Raw genomic sequence first — 23,966 nt, 5'->3', positions numbered from 1 at the left:
GCTTGCAGTGCAAAGAGGTTGGTGATGGAGTGACATTGCCTTCACCATGGAGTTGCGGGTACTTAGGTACTTGCAAGGAGATGGTGGTATGGTGGTGTTGCGAGTGTGGTGTTCGATTAGAAAGATATAATTTCTAAGTCCGGATTAGTGCTGTCAGTGGGGCCCCCGCTAACAGGTCCTGCACGGCCACCGTGGGGCTTGACTTGGCGCTATTCCGGACTTGGGGCGATCACGATGTCCCCGTGCGGGACTTAGAAGATGGAAGAACACAAGTACCCTTATCCCATGACTTGTGAGCGATTGGCATACGTTACCACATGAAGAGAAAAATTGGCTAAGTCCCGGATCCATATTATATGAACAGAATAATCGGCTAAGTCCCGGATCCATATTATATGAAGAGAAATATCGGCTAAGTCCAGGATCCATATTATATGAAACGAAAAATCGGCTAAGTCCCGGATCCATATTATATGAAGAGAAAAATCGGCTAAGTCCAGGATCCATATATTATAACCTAATAATCGGCTAAGTCCAGGATCCATATATAATAACCTAATAATCGGCTAAGTCCAGGATCCATATTATATGAAGAGAAAAATCGGCTAAGTCCAGGATCCATATATTATAACCTAATAATCGGCTAAGTCCAGGATCCATATTATATGAAGAGAAAAATCGGCTAAGTCCAGGATCCATATATAATAACCTAATAATCGGCTAAGTCCAGGATCCATATAACATGAAGAGAAAAATCGGCTAAGTCCCAGATTGGGTCTGTCAGAAATACACTTCCAAGTTACCACACAAGCAAGCAAGATGGCCTAGTGATGGATCCATATGATATGAAGAGAAAAATCGGCTAAGTCCAGGATCCATATAATATGAAGAGAAAAATCGGCTAAGTCCCAGATTGGGTCTGTCAGAAATACACTTCCAAGTTACCACACAAGCAAGCAAGATGGCCTAGTGATGGATCCATATGATATGAAGAGAAAAATCGGCTAAGTCCCAGATTGGGTCTGTCAGAAATACACTTCCAAGTTACCACACAAGCAAGCAAGATGGCCTAGTGATGGATCCATATGATATGAAGAGAAAAATCGGCTAAGTCCAGGATCCATATAATATGAAGAAAAAAATCGGCTAAGTCCCAGATTGGGTCTGTCAGAAATACACTTCCAAGTTACCACACAAGCAAGCAAGATGGCCTAGTGATGGATCCATATGATATGAAGAGAAAAATCGGCTAAGTCCAGGATCCATATAATATGAAGAGAAAAATCGGCTAAGTCCCAGATTGGGTCTGTCAGAAATACACTTCCAAGTTACCACACAAGCAAGCAAGATGGCCTAGTGATGGATCCATATGATATGAAGAGAAAAATCGGCTAAGTCCCAGATTGGGTCTGTCAGAAATACACTTCCAAGTTACCACACAAGCAAGCAAGATGGCCTAGTGATGGATCCATATGATATGAAGAGAAAAATCGGCTAAGTCCAGGATCCATATAATATGAAGAAAAAAATCGGCTAAGTCCCAGATTGGGTCTGTCAGAAATACACTTCCAAGTTACCACACAAGCAAGCAAGATGGCCTAGTGATGGATCCATATGATATGAAGAGAAAAATCGGCTAAGTCCAGGATCCATATAATATGAAGAGAAAAATCGGCTAAGTCCCAGATTGGGTCTGTCAGAAATACACTTCCAAGTTACCACACAAGCAAGCAAGATGGCCTAGTGATGGATCCATATGATATGAAGAGAAAAATCGGCTAAGTCCAGGATCCATATAATATGAAGAGAAAAATCGGCTAAGTCACAGATTGGGTCTGTCAGAAATACACTTCCAAGTTACCACACAAGCAAGCAAGATGGCCTAGTGATGGATCCATATGATATGAAGAGAAAAATCGGCTAAGTCCAGGATCCATATAATATGAAGAGAAAAATCGGCTAAGTCCCAGATTGGGTCTGTCAGAAATACACTTCCAAGTTACCACACAAGCAAGCAAGATGGCCTAGTGATGGATCCATATGATATGAAGAGAAAAATCGGCTAAGTCCCAGATTGGGTCTGTCAGACATACACTATCAAGTTACCACACAAGCAAGCAAGATGGCCTAGTGATGGATCCATATGATATGAAGAGAAAAATCGGCTAAGTCCCAGATTGGGTCTGTCAGAAATACACTTCCAAGTTACCACATGAGCAAGCAAGATGGCCTAGTGATGGATCCATATAATATGCAGAGAAAAATCGGCTAAGTCCCAGATTGGGTCTGTCAGAAATACACTTCCAAGTTACCACATGAGCAAGCAAGTTACCACATGAAGAGAAAGCCGGCAAAGTCTGGGAATGTTACCACATGAACTGGAAAATGGGCAAAAACCTACCTTCACAGGGAACGTGAATAAGTAAGGCTGTAGACATCGGATCGACAAGCCAAAGACTGATATGGAAAGGAAATGAGTAGTACTAGCTTTCCTGAGAGTTGCAGAGCTTAGACTGCATATGAACGAAAGTTATTAAGCGTCAAAGTCAGAGAAGTTACCCAAAGGAACACAAGTTCCAACTTAGAGCATGTATACCGCCTAGACGGTAAGAGGTACGGCCAGGCTGAGGAATAAGGAAATGTTGGCCAACATGTTCCCTAACTATCCCCCGAAGACCGCAAAGCAATCCAACATCAACCAAGAAAGTTATAGCCCGATCAAGGAAACACCTACTTTGCACCGATATTGCACCAAATACATGTACCAAGCACCTTCGGTTGCATACCTGCAGGGGTTTACCATAGTAGGCCATGGAAGACCGATATACCGAACATAATCACTTTCTATCTCCTCGGGTGTTTGAGATAGCGCTTTGCGGTACAAGAACGAAAGTTAGACTTTATCTTGGTGCATCTTTTTGCCCAAGATCACAAGACCCTATCTACCAAGGCAAGAAAGTTGTGTGGGGACAAAATGTCCAAAAGTGCCCAAAGTGGCACACTTGAACCATATATTCGAGAAAAACACAAGTGTGGGCCCGAGCTAGCAAGTTGAAATGTTCTGACCGTCAGTAGCCCTAGTTGAGGTGCACTTATCATTATATGAGGCCAACGTGCCAGCTAGTCTCTAAAGGGGCGATATGGGTGTTCCAAGGTTTGTACCCAATTGAGGAAAAAACAGGGTAAGGTACGGTGTACCGCGAATAACTCGGGCTATAGATGTCCGATCGATGAGTTTGGCATATGTATGGAAAGGTCTCGACGAGACCTAACTACCCTGAAAGTATGAAGGCAAAGACTTGAATGACCGGGAAGTTATTAAGTGCACAAGTGGTAAAGTTGCACCAAAGTCCATGTTACCCGAAGTGGCACATGAACACCCAATATTCGACCAAAACACAAGTTTAGAGACGAGCTAGCGAGCTACATTGTTCAGACCGTCAGTAGCCCGCATCAAGACACGCATTTCATTATATTGAGCCTAGCCGCTAGCTCGACTCGAAGTCGGTCATATGGTTGGTTGATGGTTTGGACCGACCACGTGGTGTACCAAGGTGATGTACCTTTCATGAATTAAAACTCTGGCTGTATGGCACTGAGCGACAAGCTAAGGTGTGATTTGGAATAGTCTTGAGTGGGACTATTTAGGAAAAATGCGAACAAAAAATCACAAAGTCCTTGGGCGAAGCTATTAGCGAAACATAGAGCAAATTGGTACCAAAAACTATGGAAATGGGACTTGAGTCAAAAATAACCGCAAGTTGGAGAAGAGATAGCAAGCTTGCGTAGAACAATTATATTTGGTGCATGGTATCACCAACAAAAAAGTATATGGGGCCAAGGTGCTGGCTGGCCTCCAAAGTGGAGATATGGGCGATCCAAAGTTTGTACCCAAGTACGAACAAGTATGGAAAAAACAGGGTAAGGTACCAAGTACCATTAATAACTTCGGCTGTAGATGGCCGAGCGAGGCAAACGGCTCACCGTTGGAAAGGTCTTGGGGAGACCTATCTACCCTGAAAGTTTCATGAGGCTGAGTTGAAAGACCACGGAGATATTAGGTGATGATGGTCCAATTCGGGGACCAAGTCGCAGGAAATGGCGCTTGACCAAAATCACCCTTGGAAGGTGAATACCGGCTTACCGGTAAGAGATAGCGACTTGGCGTAGAATATTCATAAGTTGGGCGTGTAGAGACGCAACTTTTATTATATGGGGCCAACCCGGTCAGGGTGCTCCAAGTCGGTCGTTTGGTTGGTTTATGGTTTGGGCCGACCACGTGGTGTGCCAAGTTGAGGTACCTTTCATGAATTATAACTTGGTCAGTTTGCCACCGAGCGACAAGCTGCGGTGTGTTTTGGAATGGTCTTGAGTGGGACTATCAAGGAAAAATACCAATCGAAAATCAGCTTGTCCATGGCCGAAGCTATTAGTGAAACATATAGCAAAATGGGTCCAAAAACGAATGAAATGGGAATTGGACCAAGAATAACGGCAAGTTGGAGAAGAGATAGCAAGTTGGCGTAGAACAATTATATTTGGTGCATGGCATGACCAACAAAAAAGTATATGGGGCCAAGGTGCTAGCTGGCCTCCAAAGTGGAGATATGGGCGATCCAAAGTTTGTACCCAAGTACGAACAAGTATGGAAAAAACAGGGTAAGGTACCAAGTACCATTAATAACTTCGGCTGTAGATGGCCGAGCGAGGCAAACGGCTCACCGTTGGAAAGGTCTTGGGGAGACCTATCTACCCTGAAAGTTTCATGAGGCTGAGTTGAAAGACCACGGAGATATTAGGTGATGATGGTCCAATTCGGGGACCAAGTCGCAGGAAATGGCGCTTGACCAAAATCACCCTTGGAAGGTGAATACCGGCTTACCGGTAAGAGATAGCGACTTGGCGTAGAATATTCATAAGTTGGGCGTGTAGAGACGCAACTTTTATTATATGGGGCCAACCCGGTCAGGGTGCTCCAAGTCGGTCGTTTGGTTGGTTTATGGTTTGGGCCGACCACGTGGTGTGCCAAGTTGAGGTACCTTTCATGAATTATAACTTGGTCAGTTTGCCACCGAGCGACAAGCTGCGGTGTGTTTTGGAATGGTCTTGAGTGGGACTATCAAGGAAAAATACCAATCGAAAATCAGCTTGTCCATGGCCGAAGCTATTAGTGAAACATATAGCAAAATGGGTCCAAAAACGAATGAAATGGGAATTGGACCAAGAATAACGGCAAGTTGGAGAAGAGATAGCAAGTTGGCGTAGAACAATTATATTTGGTGCATGGCATGACCAACAAAAAAGTATATGGGGCCAAGGTGCTAGCTGGCCTCCAAAGTGGAGATATGGGCGATCCAAAGTTTGTACCCAAGTACGAACAAGTATGGAAAAAACAGGGTAAGGTACCAAGTACCATTAATAACTTCGGCTGTAGATGGCCGAGCGAGGCAAACGGCTCACCGTTGGAAAGGTCTTGGGGAGACCTATCTACCCTGAAAGTTTTATGAGGCTGAGTTGAAAGACCACGGAGATATTAGGTGATGATGGTCCAATTCGGGGACCAAGTCGCAGGAAATGGCGCTTGACCAAAATCACCCTTGGAAGGTGAATACCGGCTTACCGGTAAGAGATAGCGACTTGGCGTAGAATATTCATAAGTTGGGCGTGTAGAGACGCAACTTTTATTATATGGGGCCAACCCGGTCAGGGTGCTCCAAGTCGGTCGTTTGGTTGGTTTATGGTTTGGGCCGACCACGTGGTGTGCCAAGTTGAGGTACCTTTCATGAATTATAACTTGGTCAGTTTGCCACCGAGCGACAAGCTGCGGTGTGTTTTGGAATGGTCTTGAGTGGGACTATCAAGGAAAAATACCAATCGAAAATCAGCTTGTCCATGGCCGAAGCTATTAGTGAAACATATAGCAAAATGGGTCCAAAAACGAATGAAATGGGAATTGGACCAAGAATAACGGCAAGTTGGAGAAGAGATAGCAAGTTGGCGTAGAACAATTATATTTGGTGCATGGCATGACCAACAAAAAAGTATATGGGGCCAAGGTGCTAGCTGGCCTCCAAAGTGGAGATATGGGCGATCCAAAGTTTGTACCCAAGTACGAACAAGTATGGAAAAAACAGGGTAAGGTACCAAGTACCATTAATAACTTCGGCTGTAGATGGCCGAGCGAGGCAAACGGCTCACCGTTGGAAAGGTCTTGGGGAGACCTATCTACCCTGAAAGTTTTATAAGGCTGAGTTGAAAGACCACGGAGATATTAGGTGATGATGGTCCAATTCGGGGACCAAGTCGCAGGAAATGGCACTTGACCAAAATCACCCTTGGAAGGTGAATACCGGCTTACCGGTAAGAGATAGCGACTTGGCGTAGAATATTCATAAGTTGGGCGTGTAGAGACGCAACTTTCATTATATGGGGGCAACCCGGTCAGGGTGCTCCAAGTCGGTCGTTTGGTCGGTATATGGTTTGGGCCGACCACATGGTGTACCAAGTTGAGGTATCTTTCATGAATTATAACTCGGTCAGTTTGCCACCGAGCGACAAGTTGCGGTGTGTTTTGGAATGGTCTTGAGTGGGACTATCAAGCAAAAATACAAACAGAATATCAGCTTGTCCATGGCCGAAGCTATTAGTGAAACATATAGCAAAATGGGTCCGAAAACGAATGAAATGGGACTTGGACCAAGAATAACGGCAAGTTAGAGAAGAGATAGCAAGTTGGCGTAGAACAATTATATTTAGTGCATGGTATGACCAAGAAAAAAGTATATGGGGCAAAGGTGCTGGCTGGCCTCCAAAGTGGAGATATGGGCGATACAAAGTTTGTACCCAAGTATGGCAAAAACTGGTAGAGGTACCTTTCATTAATTACTGCTCAGGCTGTATGGCACTTAGCGGGACGCTTGGCTCTGGTATGGAATAGTCTTGAGTGGGACTATCAAGGAAAAATACGAACAAAAAATCACCATGTCCACGGACGAAGGTATTAGCGAAACTTAGAGCGAAATTGCGACCAAGTCGCTGGAAATGGCCCTTGGACCAAGTATACCGTCAAGGCGGTACGAGATAGCGAGTTGACGTGGAATATTTATAAGTTTGCCTACACGAGACGAAAGTTTAGTTATATGGGGCCAACCCGCTCAGGGTTGTCCAAGTCGGTCATATGGCTGATCGAAATTTTCGACCAAGTACTGAGAAAACAGGGTAAGGTACCGTGTACCTCGAATAACTTTGGCTGTAGATGTCCGAGCGAGGCGAACGGCATAGCGTTGGAAAGGTCTTGAGGTGTTCTAGGCACCCTGAAAGTATGAGAAGGCTACCTGGAAAACTCGTGGAGATATTAGAGAAACATAGGGCCCAAAAGATACCAAGTCGCAGGAAATGGGCCCTCCATGAACACCCTAAAATCCCAATTACGGCTAAGTTGCAGGCCAGCTAGCGAAGTGAAATGTTCTAGGCATAACTAGAACACGTTAAGGCGCAACTTTTTGAATCAGAACTTTTTTCGATATCTGGCCCCCAAAGGGGGGATATGGTCGATCCAAGGATTTTTCCAAGTTTCGGTACTTTTTACGGTATCACTCATAGCTCCGGCTGTAAGCAAGCATATGACAATCTAAGACATGATTTGGAAAGGTATTGAGTAGTACTAACTTACGTTAGAACACAGCGAAGCGCTATCGGTTCATGGCAAGGCCGATATAAGCAGTCAAAGATGAAAAATGTTGACAAAATGAACAAAAATTACCTTGGTACGCGAATAGCGGCCAGGGATGAAGAGGTACGAAGGTGGTGTGGAACAATTATAATTAGGGCTTGGTACGCTCTAAAAGTTTGCCGAAGACCGCAAAGCGCTCAGACCCATAGAAAGGGGTCATTTGGGCCGAACAGTGCGTGCAAAGAGGTGAAAATGCAAAAATTGCACTTTGGGGGGCGATTTGCGGGGGGAAGGAGGGGTCGGAGGGCAAAATGTCTCTTGACCAAAAAGTCTTATCTCGTCGAGATCTACAACATTGCGGAAGACCGCAAAGCGCTAGCTCGCAATCGAAAAATCGAGAATTTGAAAATTTTCTAAGTCTTGGGCTCCCTAAGGAAAAGTTTCAAAAATCACGTTTGTCCCCAATTTTGAAGGGGAAGGAGTCGGTTCCGGGGCATGGTGTCTTCGGCAAAAAGTCTTATCTTTTTGCGTACTTTCGACTAGTTCAATAAAAATTTTTGACCCAAAATTTGTTCGGCGGACCCCTAGGTCGAAAAACCCGAAAAAAGTCGAAAAAAGTCGAAAATGTCGAAAAATGAGAAAACCTCATATTCGGACTCTACACGAGCCCCAGATATTGAAAAGTGAAATCCGCGGTCGATTTGGAACAAAAAATTGACCTAGGCAAAGTTGTATGGAGGTAGGGACCCCTGAGAAAAAAGTTTGGTCCCGAGGCTCCTTGGACCACCAAGTCCCTAGGTCGGACCAAAATCGGAAAAAATCCGACCAAAGTCGAAAGTGTCGAAAATTTTAAAAAACCCCTTTTGGGGCCCTATGGCCTCCCTAGATAATGAAAAGTGAGGTCCGCGGCCGATCCGGAAGAAAAACTTGACCTAGGCAAACTTGTATGACGGTGGGGACCCAAAAAAATTTCGATGAGTGTAGTTTAGACAGGCCGGAAAATGTATCGGTGGTCCGTATCAAGGGACGTCTTTTAGTTCCATGGGGTGGTGGTCGTCGAACAAAGTCGCCTAGGTCGACCACCAGAAAGACCAGTCGTGTTGTAATGGATGTTTTGACCACTTTACTAGGGAAACCTAGTAGGTCGAAGCAAATTTGGGGTTCGAGATGAGTTGGTGAAAGTTGGTCCAACCTAGGTGTGCTTGGTGGAGGTTGACCATGAAAGTAGAGCATGATAGGAATGACCATAACTTTGGTTCTAGATGTCGGATCGGTACACTTGAGGCAGTTTTGGAAAGGTGAAGGCCTGCTCTAGCTATGTTTCCTACCAAGCTGAGCGCCTACTAGTGACCCGGAGGAGGTATTAAGGGTCAAAGGCAAAAAGGGGTACCCTAAAGTGCATGTGACCAAGAAAATGGGAAAAACGGTATCGCCTATAGCTCAGGCTGTATGGCTCGGATCGGAAAGCTTGGATATGCGATGGAAAGGTCTTGACGAGCGCTAGCTATGTGTCCTACCAAGCGAAGCGCTAGGTGTTGAGCAAGTCGGTCATATTAGAGGGCAAAGGTGAAAAATGGTGGTTTAGAGGCGAAAATTCACCTTATGATCGAAAATAGCGGGCGAACGATAAGAGCTACGAACACGGCGTAGAACAATCATAAGTACGTTACCACAAGACCTAACTTTGGCCAATATAGAGCGAGAAGATCGGAGGTACCCATCAGGGTGATATGGCTGGTTCAAAGTTGGACCAAAACGAGACTTGAGAAATGGGTTGAAACACGGTATCGCGAATAACTCAGGCTGTATGGAACGGATCGACAAGCTAAGATCAGTGTTGGAAAGGTCGAACCGAGCGCTAACTATAATCCCAAACAACCGAAGCGCTAAGTGTTGAGCAAAACTGAGTTATTAAGCGACAAAGTGGAAAAATAATACCAAAATTTCCAAAAATCACACAAGACCAAGAATACCGAGCAGGCGGTAAGAGATAGCGGGTTGACGTAGAATACTTATAAGTTTGCCTCTACGAGACCTAAAAGTCGTCCATAGACAGCGAGAAGATCGGACCACTCTGGAAGGGTGATACGAGTGGTCAAAAATTGGCAAAAATGAAACATGGCTAAAATGGATTTGACTTGTGCACCGTATAGCTCCGGCTGTATGGCATGGATTGTTAAGCTAGGATATGTTTTGGAAAGGTAACACCCAGCGCTAGATACGACTAGAAGAAAGCAAAGCGCTAACTAGCATGATTTGGAAGTTATTAAGTGTCAAAGTCGAAAAATGTTACCAAAATTGAAACTCGAGTACATTGGGCCAAAAAGTACAAGTTGTGAAATTTGGACTTACGAGTAAAATACCGAGCAGGCGGTAAGAGATAGAGACTTGGTGTAGAACAATTATATGTTGGGCATGTTATAACCTATATTTGGCCCGAACATAGTGACGAGATCGGTGGTACCCAAAAGGGTGGTACAGGTGTTAGATGGTTTTCCCAGAGCATAAGCTCCACATGATATGGAAAACGGGAAACATCATAACTTCGGCTGTATGGCATGGAATGGAACGAACAAGGTATCGATGGAAAGAGAAAAGGTAGCGCTAACTATAATTCCTACCAAGCAAAGCGCTAGCATGTGACCGTTCGGGTGTTATTGTGAGTCAAAGTCAGAAATTGTTACCACGAGAGGCGAAAATCCGACTAAGTCCATGAATACCGGGCTGGCGGTAAGAGATACGGCTTGGCCGTAGAACATTTATAAGTTGGCCAATACAAGACCTAAGTTTCGTCCATAGACGACAAGAAGATCGAAGATACGTGAAGGTGAGATATGGGCGTCCCAAAGTGGGCCTTTGAAAAAGTGACAAACTTCCCTTATAACAGCATACACCAAATATCTCTGGCTCTATGGCACCGAATAAGAAGTTGAGCTCAGCGATAGAAAGGTGATAGTCAGCGCTAAATATCATACGAACAGAGTGAAGCGCTAAAGGGAAAGGATCTTGGTGATATAAGGTGACAAAGTCGAGAAAAGTTGCCTCAAAATCATGAAAAATGTGAAAAAATGACTAAGTCCCGGGTGCCTTAAGGGCAGGTTTATCGAATGTACCGAGCTGGCGGTACGAGATAGAGACTTGGTGTAGAACAATTATATGTTTGGCATGGCAAGACCTACATTCGGTCAATACAAAGTGAGAAGATCAAAGATACCCGCAAGGGTGATATTGGTGTCCAAAGGAAAAAAGCACTAAGTCTTGGGAAACTTATATGAAGAAAAAGGACCCTGATGGGTCATATGGGATGGATCGAAAAATCGGCTAAGTCCCAAAATGGGGATGTCAGAACTACACTCATGTGTTACCACATCAAGCAAGGCAAACTTATATGAAGCAAAGGACCCTGATGGGTCATATGGTATTGATCGAAAAATCGGCTAAGTCCCAAAATGGGGATGTCAGAACTACACTCAAATGTTACCACACCAAGCAAGGCAAACTTATATGAAGCAAAGGACCCTGATGGGTCATATGGTATTTTACGCAAAATCGGCTAAGTCCCAAAATGGGGATGTCAGAACTACACTCATGTGTTACCACATCAAGCAAGGCAAACTTATATGAAGCAAAGGACCCTGATGGGTCATATGGTATTGATCGAAAAATCGGCTAAGTCCCAAAATGGGGATGTCAGAACTACACTCAAATGTTACCACACCAAGCAAGGCAAACTTATATGAAGCAAAGGACCCTGATGGGTCATATGGTATGGATCGAAAAATCGGCTAAGTCCCAAAATGGGGATGTCAGAACTACACTCAAATGTTACCACACCAAGCAAGGCAAACTTATATGAAGCAAAGGACCCTGATGGGTCATATGGTATTGATCGAAAAATCGGCTAAGTCCCAAAATGGGGATGTCAGAACTACACTCAAATGTTACCACACCAAGCAAGGCAAACTTATATGAAGCAAAGGACCCTGATGGGTCATATGGTATTTTACGAAAAATCGGCTAAGTCCCAAAATGGGGATGTCAGAACTACACTCATGTGTTACCACATCAAGCAAGGCAAACTTATATGAAGGCAAGGACCCTGATGGGTCATATGGTATTTTACGAAAAATCGGCTAAGTCCCAAAATGGGGATGTCAGAACTACACTCAAATGTTACCACACCAAGCAAGGCAAACTTATATGAAGCAAAGGACCCTGATGGGTCATATGGTATTTTACGAAAAATCGGCTAAGTCCCAAAATGGGGATGTCAGAACTACACTCAAATGTTACCACACCAAGCAAGGCAAACTTATATGAAGGAAAGGACCCATATGGGTCATATGGTATTTTACGAAAAATCGGCTAAGTCCGAAAATGATGATGTCAGAACTACACTCAAATGTTACCACACCAAGCAAGGCAAACTTATATGAAGGAAAGGACCCATATGGGTCATATGGCATTTTACGAAAAATCGGCTAAGTCCCAAAATGAGGATGTCAGAACTACACTAAAAAGTTACCACACCAAGCAAGGCAAAGTACCTAGGTGAACCCTAGGAAGAAACACGGACCAAGTCAGATGGCCTAAGTCAAGAGTGCAAGTGACCTAGGCAAAGTTGTATGACGGTGAGGACCCTGAAAAATCTGGTTAGTGTAGTTTAGACAGGGGAGGTTTTTGGGTCGGCTGAACCTCCTTATTTTGGGTTTTGACCTCCTCAAGAAGCTACACCTAGGCAAACTGCCTAGGGTGAAAGTGCGAAGACCAATCGAATAGTAAGACAAGTTTTGACCGATCGTCCTAGGCAAGCTTGTATGAAGAAAGGGACCCTAAGGGTCATATGGAAATACTTGAAAAATCGGCTAAGTCCCAAAATTGGGATGTCTGAACTACACTAAAAAGTTACCACATCAAGCAAGGCAAAGTACCTAGGTGAACCCTAGGAAGAAACACGGACCAAGTCAGATGGCCTAAGTCAAGAGTGCAAGTGACCTAGGCAAAGTTGTATGACGGTGAGGACCCTGAAAAATCTGGTTAGTGTAGTTTAGACAGGGGAGGTTTTTGGGTCGGCTGAACCTCCTTATTTTGGGTTTTGACCTCCTCAAGAAGCTACACCTAGGCAAACTGCCTAGGGTGAAAGTGCGAAGACCAATCGAATAGTAAGACAAGTTTTGACCGATCGCCCTAGGCAAGCTTGTATGAAGAAAGGGACCCTATGGGTCATATGGAAATACATGAAAAATCGGCTAAGTCCCAAAATTGGGATGTCTGAACTACACTAAAAAGTTACCACATCAAGCAAGGCAAAGTACCTAGGTGAACCCTAAGAAGAAACACGGACCAAGTCAGATGGCCTAAGTCAAGAGTACAAGTGACCTAGGCAAAGTTGTATGGCGCTGAGGACCCTGAAAAATCGGGTTAGTGTAGTTCAGACAGGGGAGGTTTTTGGGTCGGCTGAACCTCCTTATTTTGGGTTTTGACCTCCTCAAGAAGCTACACCTAGGCAAACTGCCTAGGGTGAAAGTGCGAAGACCAATCGAATAGTAAGACAAGTTTTGACCGATCGCCCTAGGCAAGCTTGTATGAAGAAAGGGACCCTATGGGTCATATGGAAAATCCATGAAAAATCGGCTAAGTCCCAAAATTGGGATGTCTGAACTACACTAAAAAGTTACCACATCAAGCAAGGCAAAGTACCTAGGTGAACCCTAAGAAGAAACACGGACCAAGTCAGATGGCCTAAGTCAAGAGTACATGTGACCTAGGCAAAGTTGTATGGCGCTGAGGACCCTGAAAAATCGGGTTAGTGTAGTTCAGACAGGGGAGGTTTTTGGGTCGGCTGAACCTCCTTATTTTGGGTTTTGACCTCCTCAAGAAGCTACACCTAGGCAAACTGCCTAGGGTGAAAGTGCGAAGACCAATCGAATAGTAAGACAAGTTTTGACCGATCGCCCTAGGCAAGCTTGTATGAAGAAAGGGACCCTTAGGGTCATATGGAAATTCATGAAAAATCGGCTAAGTCCCAAAATTGGGATGTCAGAACTACACTATAAAGTTACCACATCAAGCAAGGCAAAGTACCTAGGTGAACCCTAGGAAGAAACACGGACCAAGTCAGATGGCCTAAGTCAAGAGTATAAGTGACCTAGGCAAAGTTGTATGGCGCTGAGGACCCTGAAAAATCGGGTTAGTGTAGTTAAGACAGGGGAGGTTTCAGGGTCGGCTGGACCTCCTTATTTCGGGTTTTGGCCTCCTCAAGAAGACAGACCTAGGCGAATTGCCTAGGGTGAAACTGCGAAGACCAATCGAATAGTAAGACAAGTTTTGACCGATCGCCCTAGGCAAGCTTGTATGAAGAAAGGGACCCTTAGGGTCATATGGAAATTCATGAAAAATCGGCTAAGTCCCAAAATTGGGATGTCAGAACTACACTAAAAAGTTACCACATCAAGCAAGGCAAAGTACCTAGGTGAACCCTAGGAAGAAACACGGACCAAGTCAGATGGCCTAAGTCAAGAGTATAAGTGACCTAGGCAAAGTTGTATGGCGCTGAGGACCCTGAAAAATCGGGTTAGTGTAGTTAAGACAGGGGAGGTTTCAGGGTCGGCCAGACCTCCTTATTTCGGGTTTTGGCCTCCTCAAGAAGACAGACCTAGGCGAATTGCCTAGGGTGAAACTGCGAAGACCAATCGAATAGTAAGACAAGTTTTGACCGATCGCCCTAGGCAAGCTTGTATGAAGAAAGGGACCCTTAGGGTCATATGGAAATTCATGAAAAATCGGCTAAGTCCCGAAATTGGGATGTCAGAACTACACTAAAAAGTTACCACATCAAGCAAGGCAAAGTACCTAGGTGAACCCTAGGAAGAAACACGGACCAAGTCAGATGGCCTAAGTCAAGAGTATAAGTGACCTAGGCAAAGTTGTATGGCGCTGAGGACCCTGAAAAATCGGGTTAGTGTAGTTAAGACAGGGGAGGTTTCAGGGTCGGCTGGACCTCCTTATTTCGGGTTTTGGCCTCCTCAAGAAGACAGACCTAGGCGAATTGCCTAGGGTGAAAGTGCGAAGACCAATCGAATAGTAAGACAAGTTTTGACCGATCGCCCTAGGCAAGCTTGTATGAAGAAAGGGACCCTATGGGTCATATGGAAATATACGAAAAATCGGCTAAGTCCCGAAATTGGGATGTCTGAACTACACTAAAAAGTTACCACATCAAGCAAGGCAAAGTACCTAGGTGAACCCTAGGAAGAAACACGGACCAAGTCAGATGGCCTAAGTCAAGAGTACAAGTGACCTAGGCAAAGTTGTATGGCGCTAAGGACCATGAAAAATCGGGTTAGTGTAGTTAAGACAGGGGAGGTTTCAGGGTCGGCTGGACCTCCTTATTTCGGGTTTTGGCCTCCTCAAGAAGACAGACCTAGGCGAACTGCCTAGGGTGAAAGTGCGAAGACCAATCGAATAGTAAGACAAGTTTTGACCGATCGCCCTAGGCAAGCTTGTATGAAGAAAGGGACCCTATGGGTCATATGGAAATACATGAAAAATCGGCTAAGTCCCAAAATTAGGATGTCTGAACTACACTAAAAAGTTACCACATCAAGCAAGGCAAAGTACCTAGGTGAACCCTAGGAAGAAACACGGACCAAGTCGGATGGCCTAAGTCAAGAGTACAAGTGACCTAGGCAAAGTTGTATGGCGCTGAGGACCCTGAAAAATCGGGTTAGTGTAGTTCAGACAGGGGAGGTTTCAGGGTCGGCCGAACCTCCTTATTTCGGGTTTTGGCCTCCTCAAGAAGACAGACCTAGGCGAACTGCCTAGGGTGAAAGTGCGAAGACCAATCGAATAGTAAGACAAGTTTTGACCGATCGCCCTAGGCAAGCTTGTATGAAGAAAGGGACCCTATGGGTCATATGGAAATATACGAAAAATCGGCTAAGTCCCAAAATTGGGATGTCAGAACTACACTATAAAGTTACCACATTAGCAAGGCAGACTTGTATGAAGAACGGGACCCTGGTGAAAGTAGCAAATATCCCAAACCGAACATGAATATTATACACACAAGAGTACGAACATAAAGGAACACGGACCAAGCGTACCGAGAGAATCGGTACTATAGAACCCTCGTGGTTCTACACAAAGACTTTATGTTAGGGGTTCAAGCCCCATAGTACTCAAACGGTGACAGTAGCAAATATCCCAAAACGAACGTGAATCTTATTCACAAGAGTACGAACATAAAGGAACACGGACCAAGCGTACCGAGAGAATCGGTACTATAGAGCCCTCGTGGTTCTACACAAAGACTTTATGTTCGGGGTTCACACCCCAAATCGAACGTGGAATTTACTTTCTGATGGTCATGCGGTCGTCCAAAGGGGTCTAGTATCCTGGGATGACAAGCATCACGGGCACAGCTCGTATCAAAACAGTCGAAGAGGCCCGCGAAAGCTTGCTTTCCATGGCTATGCGATGCACAAATTGAGTTTACTCACCGTAGTATAAAACGAACGAACCGAACCTATCCGAGTAGGGATAATGGGCGCAGTAACATACTTCTGTGACCCAGCGAGAGTTGAACGAGGTGACATGAACTGTCAGTGGCTTATATCAGATGGGATACATACATGAGATTGCTTTCAAATCTACACTCGAAAACCTAACCAAGTAAAAGCGAACGTGGGGAGGATTCGAAACTGGTAACGAAATCTTAAGCTGGAAAGAGTCATCACTATGGATACATATTATGCGAAACCAATCAAGTGCTCAGTACTGATCCAAAACCTAAGAGCACTAGTGAACACCTTATTCTCACCCTAGTTCACATCCAAGTGATCGACCACGTGTGTGAAGCAAAGACCAATCGAATTCCTCAATGGACTGAACACTATGAACAAATGGCCAAAAACGTTATAACTATCCAAACATCCTACTATCTAGCGAAAGTCATCACGATGGAACCATACAATGATCTTAACCTATAGCGCTCACCTATTCCTACCCAGAGTGCAAGTGAACATATTGCTCACCCTAACCAGTTCACATCCACGTGATCGACTAACATACCGAAGTTACCACAAGTCAAAGTTATACGTTTACAAGCGCAAGACCAATCGAAAACCCCGAAAGCAATCTCGACCCAAAATGTATTATCCGTGAGTGTAGTCGAGTCTCGTACTCGTCATCTGTAATCGTCGGATAGAATATCCAGTACACGGTTGTCTTTCCAAATGAAATCTACATACAGAACTCGCTCTTGGCAAATGGGTGGCATTGGCGCAATCAGGAGCGAGTTCCCGTCCGGGTGCCAAGTGATTGGCAAATGTCTGGGGGAAAGCAACCATATATTGATTTGTCTGTTAGTGTACTGGGTGTTTGAGGTATGTAGTATCCACGCTTGGTTGGGTGTCGCAGGGCTCGCAGTCAATGTGGGGTCATTCCGGTCAAACGGTGTGACGGCGTGAACGCCTGGAATACTGGCCTCCTCGTGGCGCCACTGGACCCCCTGGAAACAGGGGTGACGAACAGAGATCTGGGTGGGAGGGATATCCGCCCTCTCGTGCACTATCAGAGTGAAACTCTCGAAGGTGTATTTCTATGTCTGCTCGGTGGCCCAACACTGTAGCATTCTTGATCATGACTGGACGGGGTATGGTAGTGTGCCGCAGACGGAACGGGCCTTGTAAGGTATCTTTAATCCTGCTTTTTGATATCTAGCCCTCTGGTCTGTTGAGCCTCTCCGAGTGAGGGAGGTTAGGATTGACCCTATGTCAGCGGACTGGACCGCGAAGACGTAGGGAGTGTTTCGGAAGGGACTCACTCTCCTTGAAGATTCACGCCGCAGAAGTCGCCAGAGCCTACGTGTGGGGGCCCCGACTGATGCGTTCGCCATCGAGCGATCCACCGGACACGAAGGAGCTGCCTTGCGCTTTTCCTGGGGTTGCTGGTCTCGGCCAGCAGCAGAACGGTGGATCAATCGTGGCACATACAGGCACGTTCAGTGCAGGCACGAAAGTGCAAGGAGAGCACGCAAGTGCAGAAAGAGGGCGAGAAATCGCAGAACGAGTCAGCACGCCAAGTGCAGTAAAAGGGAAGAGTCCATGCCTCAAGAACAAGTGCAAGTCCCCATTTTCGGGTTTTTAGGAGGTATTGGTGTCAGATAAGCCAGCTGTCGGATCGATCTCCTGAGCCGCTTAAGTTGCACTGCACCGAGTCCGTCGCTTTAGGCTTGGGAAACATGACCCTGGTAGGCAGGGGGTACCTGTTAGTCCTTTAGCGACACGCGCTTTCACCCTTCAGGAGTTAGTTGCGTGCCACAGCGTCCGTAAACTGAGATTTTAACCTAGGGACAGAAGCCCTTCCATCCATGCTTCTACCGTGTAGGTGCATAGCGGGTTGGAATCCAAAGGGCAAGAGGAGGGAGTATGCTTGTTTCGTAGTCCGGGACATCGGGACATCGAGCAAGCTGAACCCTTGTCCATGAAATGGAGCTTGCGGTTCAATTTGACTCAACACGGGAAAACTTACCAGGTCCGAACTTATGGAGGTGAGACAGATTAATAGCTCTTTCTCAAATTTAAGGGTAGTGGTGCATGGCCGTTCTTAGTTCGTGGATTGATTTGTCTGGTTAATTCCGATAACGAACGTGACTCACATATGCTAACTAGAACGCAGTCAGCGTTAATGCGTCGATGCCGATTGGAACGGGTTAGGACCTTTCGGTGGAGTATGACCTGACACCTTCGCTGTTCGTGTGCGCAAGTGCACTTACGGTACGCTGCTTAGCAGGACAATTTGTGTTTAGCAAAATGAGATCGAGCGATAACAGGTCCGTGATGCCCTTAGATGTTCTGGGCTACACGCGTGCTACAATGTGGGTAGCAGCGTGTCTCCTATTCCGAGAGGAACGGGAAATCACTCAAATACTCACTTAGTAGGGATTATGGATTGCAATGGTCCATATGAACTCGGAACTTCTAGTAAGTGCTGGTCATCAGCCAGCGTTGAATACGTCCCTGCCCTTTGTACACACCGCCCGTCGCTACTACCGATGGATTATTTAGTGAGGTCTTTGGAGATGATCGTTCGCTGGATCCTCGTGAACCGCGTCTGCTTTATCGAAGTTGACCGAACTTGATGATTTAGAGGAAGTAAAAGTCGTAACAAGGTTTCCGTAGGTGAACCTGCGGAAGGATCATTAGTGGCCAAGTGATCCTTCCAGAAGTCCGAACCTGCGGGTTGAGACTTCGGCACAAGTTGCCATATGATAATTGACGAAACACTATAGAAGTCCGAACCTGCGGGTTGAGACTTCGGCACAAGTTGCCATATGATAATTGACGAAACACTATAGAAGTCCGAACCTGCGGGTTGAGACTTCGGCACACGTTGCCTTATACATGACTTCGAACAAATACACAAGTCCGAACCTGCGGGTTGAGACTTAGGCACAAGTTGCCTTATACATGACTTCGAACAAATACACAAGTCCGAACCTGCGGGTTGAGACTTAGGCACAAGTTGCCATATGAAAGTTGACGAAACACTAACAAGTCCGAACCTGCGAGTTGAGACTTAGGCACACGTTGCCTTATACATGACTTCGAACAAATACACAAGTCCGAACTTGCGGGTTGAGACTTAGGCACAAGTTGCCTTATACATACATTGGCCAAATAAACAGAAGTCCGAACCTGCGGGTTGAGACTTAGGCACAAGTTGCCATATTATATTCGATCAAACACTAAGTAGTCCGAACCTGCGGGTTGAGACTCAAGACCGTAACAAGATGTCACTATACAAGTCCGAACCTAAGGGTTGAGACTTAATGCGATCTAGATACCAAGTTGACATCCAATACCTGTTGAGCAAAACCAAAGATTCCCTGTTCTCGAATGATTACACTATATAACAGGGAATCATGAAGAAATCAAGCAAGCGTGAAACAAAGTCATCACTTGGGCATGCTCGATAGCCAACCACATGACCTTAACCTAAGAGAGCATGCAAACCACATGATACCTATAAACGATTAACCCGCCCTAGTTCAATCGTTCACCAAGTGATGACTTCAGTATGGCTAAGAGAAAAACTTTTGAATGGGAAAAACTCTAAGTCCGAACCTCCGGGTTGAGACTTCCGCGTCGGAGGTGGGCGCACCTCCTATCCGAAAGATGGTGAATCAGGGGTGTTCGATCAGCAATGGTAGGATGCCCCGTCGTAGTCCAACTATGACAATCCAAGTCAAGACCTCCGGGTTGAGACTTCCGCGTCCGGAGGTACGCGTACCGCCTACCCGAAAGATGGTGTGCTTCTGGGGTATTCGATGAGTCGGATACCCCGTCGTAGTCCAACTATGACAATACAAAGTCAAGACCTCCGGGTTGAGACTTCCGCGTCGGAGGTGCGCGCACCGCCTACCCGAAAGATGATGAATCAGGGGTGTTCGATCAGCAATGGTCGGATGCCCCGTCGTAGTCCAACTATGACAATCAAAGTCAAGACCTCCGGGTTGAGACTTTCCGCGAGTACAAGCATAAAGGAACACGGACCAAGCCGTACCGAGAGAATCGGTACTAGAGCCCTTGTGGTTCTACATTGAGAGAGCCCTCGTGGTTCTCATTAGGGGCTTTATGCAAGTCGTACTCAATACTGTGGTGTGAAGTATAAAGTAGTCCTCGCCTGGTCCACGCTGCTTCGGCGGTCCTGGGTAAGATAGTTCATTCTAGCTTGCCCTATAGTGGAATGAGGACACTTAATGCTTCGTCTTTTAGCGGCGGCTAGACTCCTCCTCACGGGGAACGAGTTGACGCACACAGCGGCGGCTTACGCACTATGGCAATCATGGATGCCTGAAGATTCCGTGAAGTTCTCCCCTGGTCCACGCTGCCTCGGCAGTCCTGGGTAAAATGGAATATTTCCAGCTTGCCCTATAGTGGAAGAGGACTATCCAACAATACAAAGTCAAGACCTCCGGGTTGAGACTTTCCGCGTCGGTGGTGTCGCGCACCGCCTATCCGAAAGATGGTGTAACAGGGGTGTTCGATCAGCAATGGTCGGATGCCCCGTCATAGTCCAACTATGACAACCAAAGTCAAGACCTCCGGGTTGAGACTTTCCGCGTCCGGAGGTACGCGTACCGCCTACCCGAAAGATGGTGTGCTTCTGGGGTATTCGATGAGTCGGATACCCCGTCGTAGTCCAACTATGACAATACAAAGTCAAGACCTCCGGGTTGAGACTTCCGCGTCGGAGGTGCGCGCACCGCCTACCCGAAAGATGATGAATCAGGGGTGTTCGATCAGCAATGGTCGGATGCCCCGTCGTAGTCCAACTATGACAATCAAAGTCAAGACCTCCGGGTTGAGACTTCCGCGTCCGGAGGTACGCGTACCGCCTACCCGAAAGATGGTGTGCTTCTGGGGTATTCGATGAGTCGGATACCCCGTCGTAGTCCAACTATGACAATCAAAGTCAAGACCTCCGGGTTGAGACTTCCGCGTCCGGAGGTACGCGTACCGCCTACCCGAAAGATGGTGAATCAGGGGTGTTCGATCAGCAATGGTCGGATGCCCCGTCGTAGTCCAACTATGACAATCAAAGTCAAGACCTCCGGGTTGAGACTTTCTGCGAGTACAAGCATAAAGGAACACGGACCAAGCCGTACCGAGAGAATCGGTACTAGAGCCCTCGTGGTTCTACATTGAGAGAGCCCTCGTGGTTCTCATTAGGGGCTTTATGCAAGTCGTACTCAATACTGTGGTGTGAAGTATAAAGTATAGAGTCCTCCACTGGTCCACGCTGCTCCGGCGGTCCTGGGTAAGATAGTTCATTCTAGCTTGCCCTATGTGGAAGAGGACTCAATACCCTACCTGTTGAGCTTGAAACAAAGTCATCACTTGGGCATGCTCATATTGCCATACAATATTCCATTATCTACTAATGAGCATGCAGCTATATGATTATAACCTGTAAACGATTACCCCGCCGTAGTTCAGCGCTTCAACCAAGTGATGACTTCAGTATGGCTAGTGTGTGAAGTATAAAGTATAGTCCTCCCCTGGTCCACACTGCTTCGGCGGTCCTGGGTAAGATAGTTAGTTCTAGCTTGCCCTATGTGGAAGAGGACACCATACTTAATACTGTGGTGTAATGAACAAAGTATAGTCCTCCACTGGTCCACGCTGCTTTGCAGTCCTGGGTAAGATAGTTAATTCTAGCTTGCCCTATGTGGAAGAGGGCATACAAGACAAAGTATAGTTCTCCCCTGGTCCACGCTGCTCCGGCGGTCCTGGGTAAGATAGTTAATTCTAGCTTGCCCTATGTGGAAGAGGACATAATACTCTACCTGTTGAGCTTTAAACAAAGTCATCACTTGGGCATGCTCTATAGCCAACCACATGACATTAACCTAAGAGAGCATGCAGCGTATTATCCCAATGCAAAGTAAACGATAGACTCGCCCTAGTTCAGTGCTTCAACCAAGTGATGACTTCAATATGGCTAGTGTGTGAAGTATAAAGTATAGTCCTCCCCTGGTCCACACTGCTTCGGCGGTCCTGGGTAAGATAGTTAATTCTAGCTTGCCCTATGTGGAAGAGGACACCATACTTAATACTGTGGTGTTATGAACAAAGTATAGTCCTCCACTGGTCCACGCTGCTTCGGCGGTCCTGGGTAAGATAGTTAGTTCTAGCTTGCCCTATGTGGAAGAGGGCATACAAGACAAAGTATAGTTCTCCCCTGGTCCACGCTGCTTCGGCGGTCCTGGGTAAGATAGTTAATTCTAGCTTGCCCTATGTGGAAGAGAGCATACATGAACCAAGAACGAAGGTTATGATCGAGGAATGATTCGACAACTAACCGATGGTATGAAATGTGAAGAATTCAAGCAAGCACACAATCAAGTCATCACTTGGGCATGCTCGATAGCCAACCTCATGACATTAACCTAGTAGAGCATGCGAAAACCAATATATATGTAAACGATGCCTCCCTAGTTCAGCGCTTCAACCAAGTGATGACTTCAGAATGGCTAAATCAAATCGGTTCAAACCATACCATCGGTATCCTATTGAAACACACAAGTCGATATCAAACCTCATGATTGTGTAGTCCTCCACTGGTCCACGCCGCTTCGGCCGTCCTGGGTAAAATGGAACATTCCAGCTTGCCCTATGTGGAAGAGGGCACATAACTCAATAATGTGGTGTGAAGTATAAAGTTCAGTTCTCCCCTGGTCCACGCTGCTTCGGCGGTCCTGGGTAAGATAGTTCATTCTAGCTTGCCCTATGTGGAAGAGGACACTTCATACTTCGTCTCTAAGCGGCGGCTTGACTCCTCCCTACGGGGAACGGGTTTACGCGCACAGCGGCGGCTTACGCACTATGGCAGTCATGGATGCCTTACGTTTCTATGAAAAGTGTGTTCCTCCCCTGGTCCACGCTGCTTCGGCAGTCCTGGGTAAGATAGTTAGTTCTAGCTTGCCCTATGTGGAAGAGGACACGTAGACTTACTGTGGTGTGAAGTATAAAGTTCAGTTCTCCCCTGGTCCACGCCGCTTCGGCCGTCCTGGGTAAAATGGATTCATCCAGCTTGCCCTATGTGGAATGAGGACACTTTATGCTTCGTCTCTAAGCGGCGGCTTGCTCCTCCCTACGGGGAACGGGTATACGCGCACAGCGGCGGCTTACGTTATGGCAGTCATGGATGCCTTACGTTTCCATGAAAAGTGTGTTCCTCCCCTGGTCCACGCTGCTTCGGCAGTCCTGGGTAAGATAGTTAGTTCTAGCTTGCCCTATGTGGAAGAGGACACGTAGACTTACTGTGGTGTGAAGTATAAGGTTCAGTTCTCCCCTGGTCCACGCCGCTTCGGCCGTCCTGGGTAAAATGGATTCATCCAGCTTGCCCTATGTGGAATGAGGACACTTTATGCTTCGTCTCTAAGCGGCGGCTTGCTCCTCCCTACGGGGAACGGGTATACGCGCACAGCGGCGGCTTACGCAAGTTAGTCACCCTCGGCAGTGGATCACTCGGCTCATGGATCGATGAAGACCGCAGCTAACTGCGCGTCATAATGTGAACTGCAGGACACATGAACATTGATAAGTTGAACGCATATTGCACGTCGTGGGAACCTACCATGATGTACAGATGACTGAGCGCTTATATTTGAGAAATGTATCGCATACATTTAACTACGCCGTGACACCCGTCACGAGACGTGCACCATGATGTTAACTAGGGTCGCGACGACCCGCTAGCATTAAAGAACCCGTGGTTTACAATA

At 46.2% G+C, this 23,966-nt stretch overlaps 1 non-coding gene across 1 annotated transcript; it reads left to right on the top strand.

The window, feature by feature from the left end:
* The first annotated feature begins 23,689 nt into the window (after positions 1–23,689).
* On the top strand, positions 23,690–23,844 carry LOC131271080 (5.8S ribosomal RNA). The gene has a single exon (XR_009180059.1). It is a non-coding gene; the product is annotated as a 5.8S ribosomal RNA (ribosomal RNA).
* Positions 23,845–23,966: the final 122 nt, after the last annotated feature.

Source organism: Anopheles coustani (assembly GCF_943734705.1).
Source record: "Anopheles coustani chromosome X unlocalized genomic scaffold, idAnoCousDA_361_x.2 X_unloc_90, whole genome shotgun sequence".
NCBI classification, from domain to species: domain Eukaryota; kingdom Metazoa; phylum Arthropoda; class Insecta; order Diptera; family Culicidae; genus Anopheles; species Anopheles coustani.
Note: the sequence above shows the minus strand (reverse complement) of the source record. Positions and strands in the feature narration are given on the sequence as shown.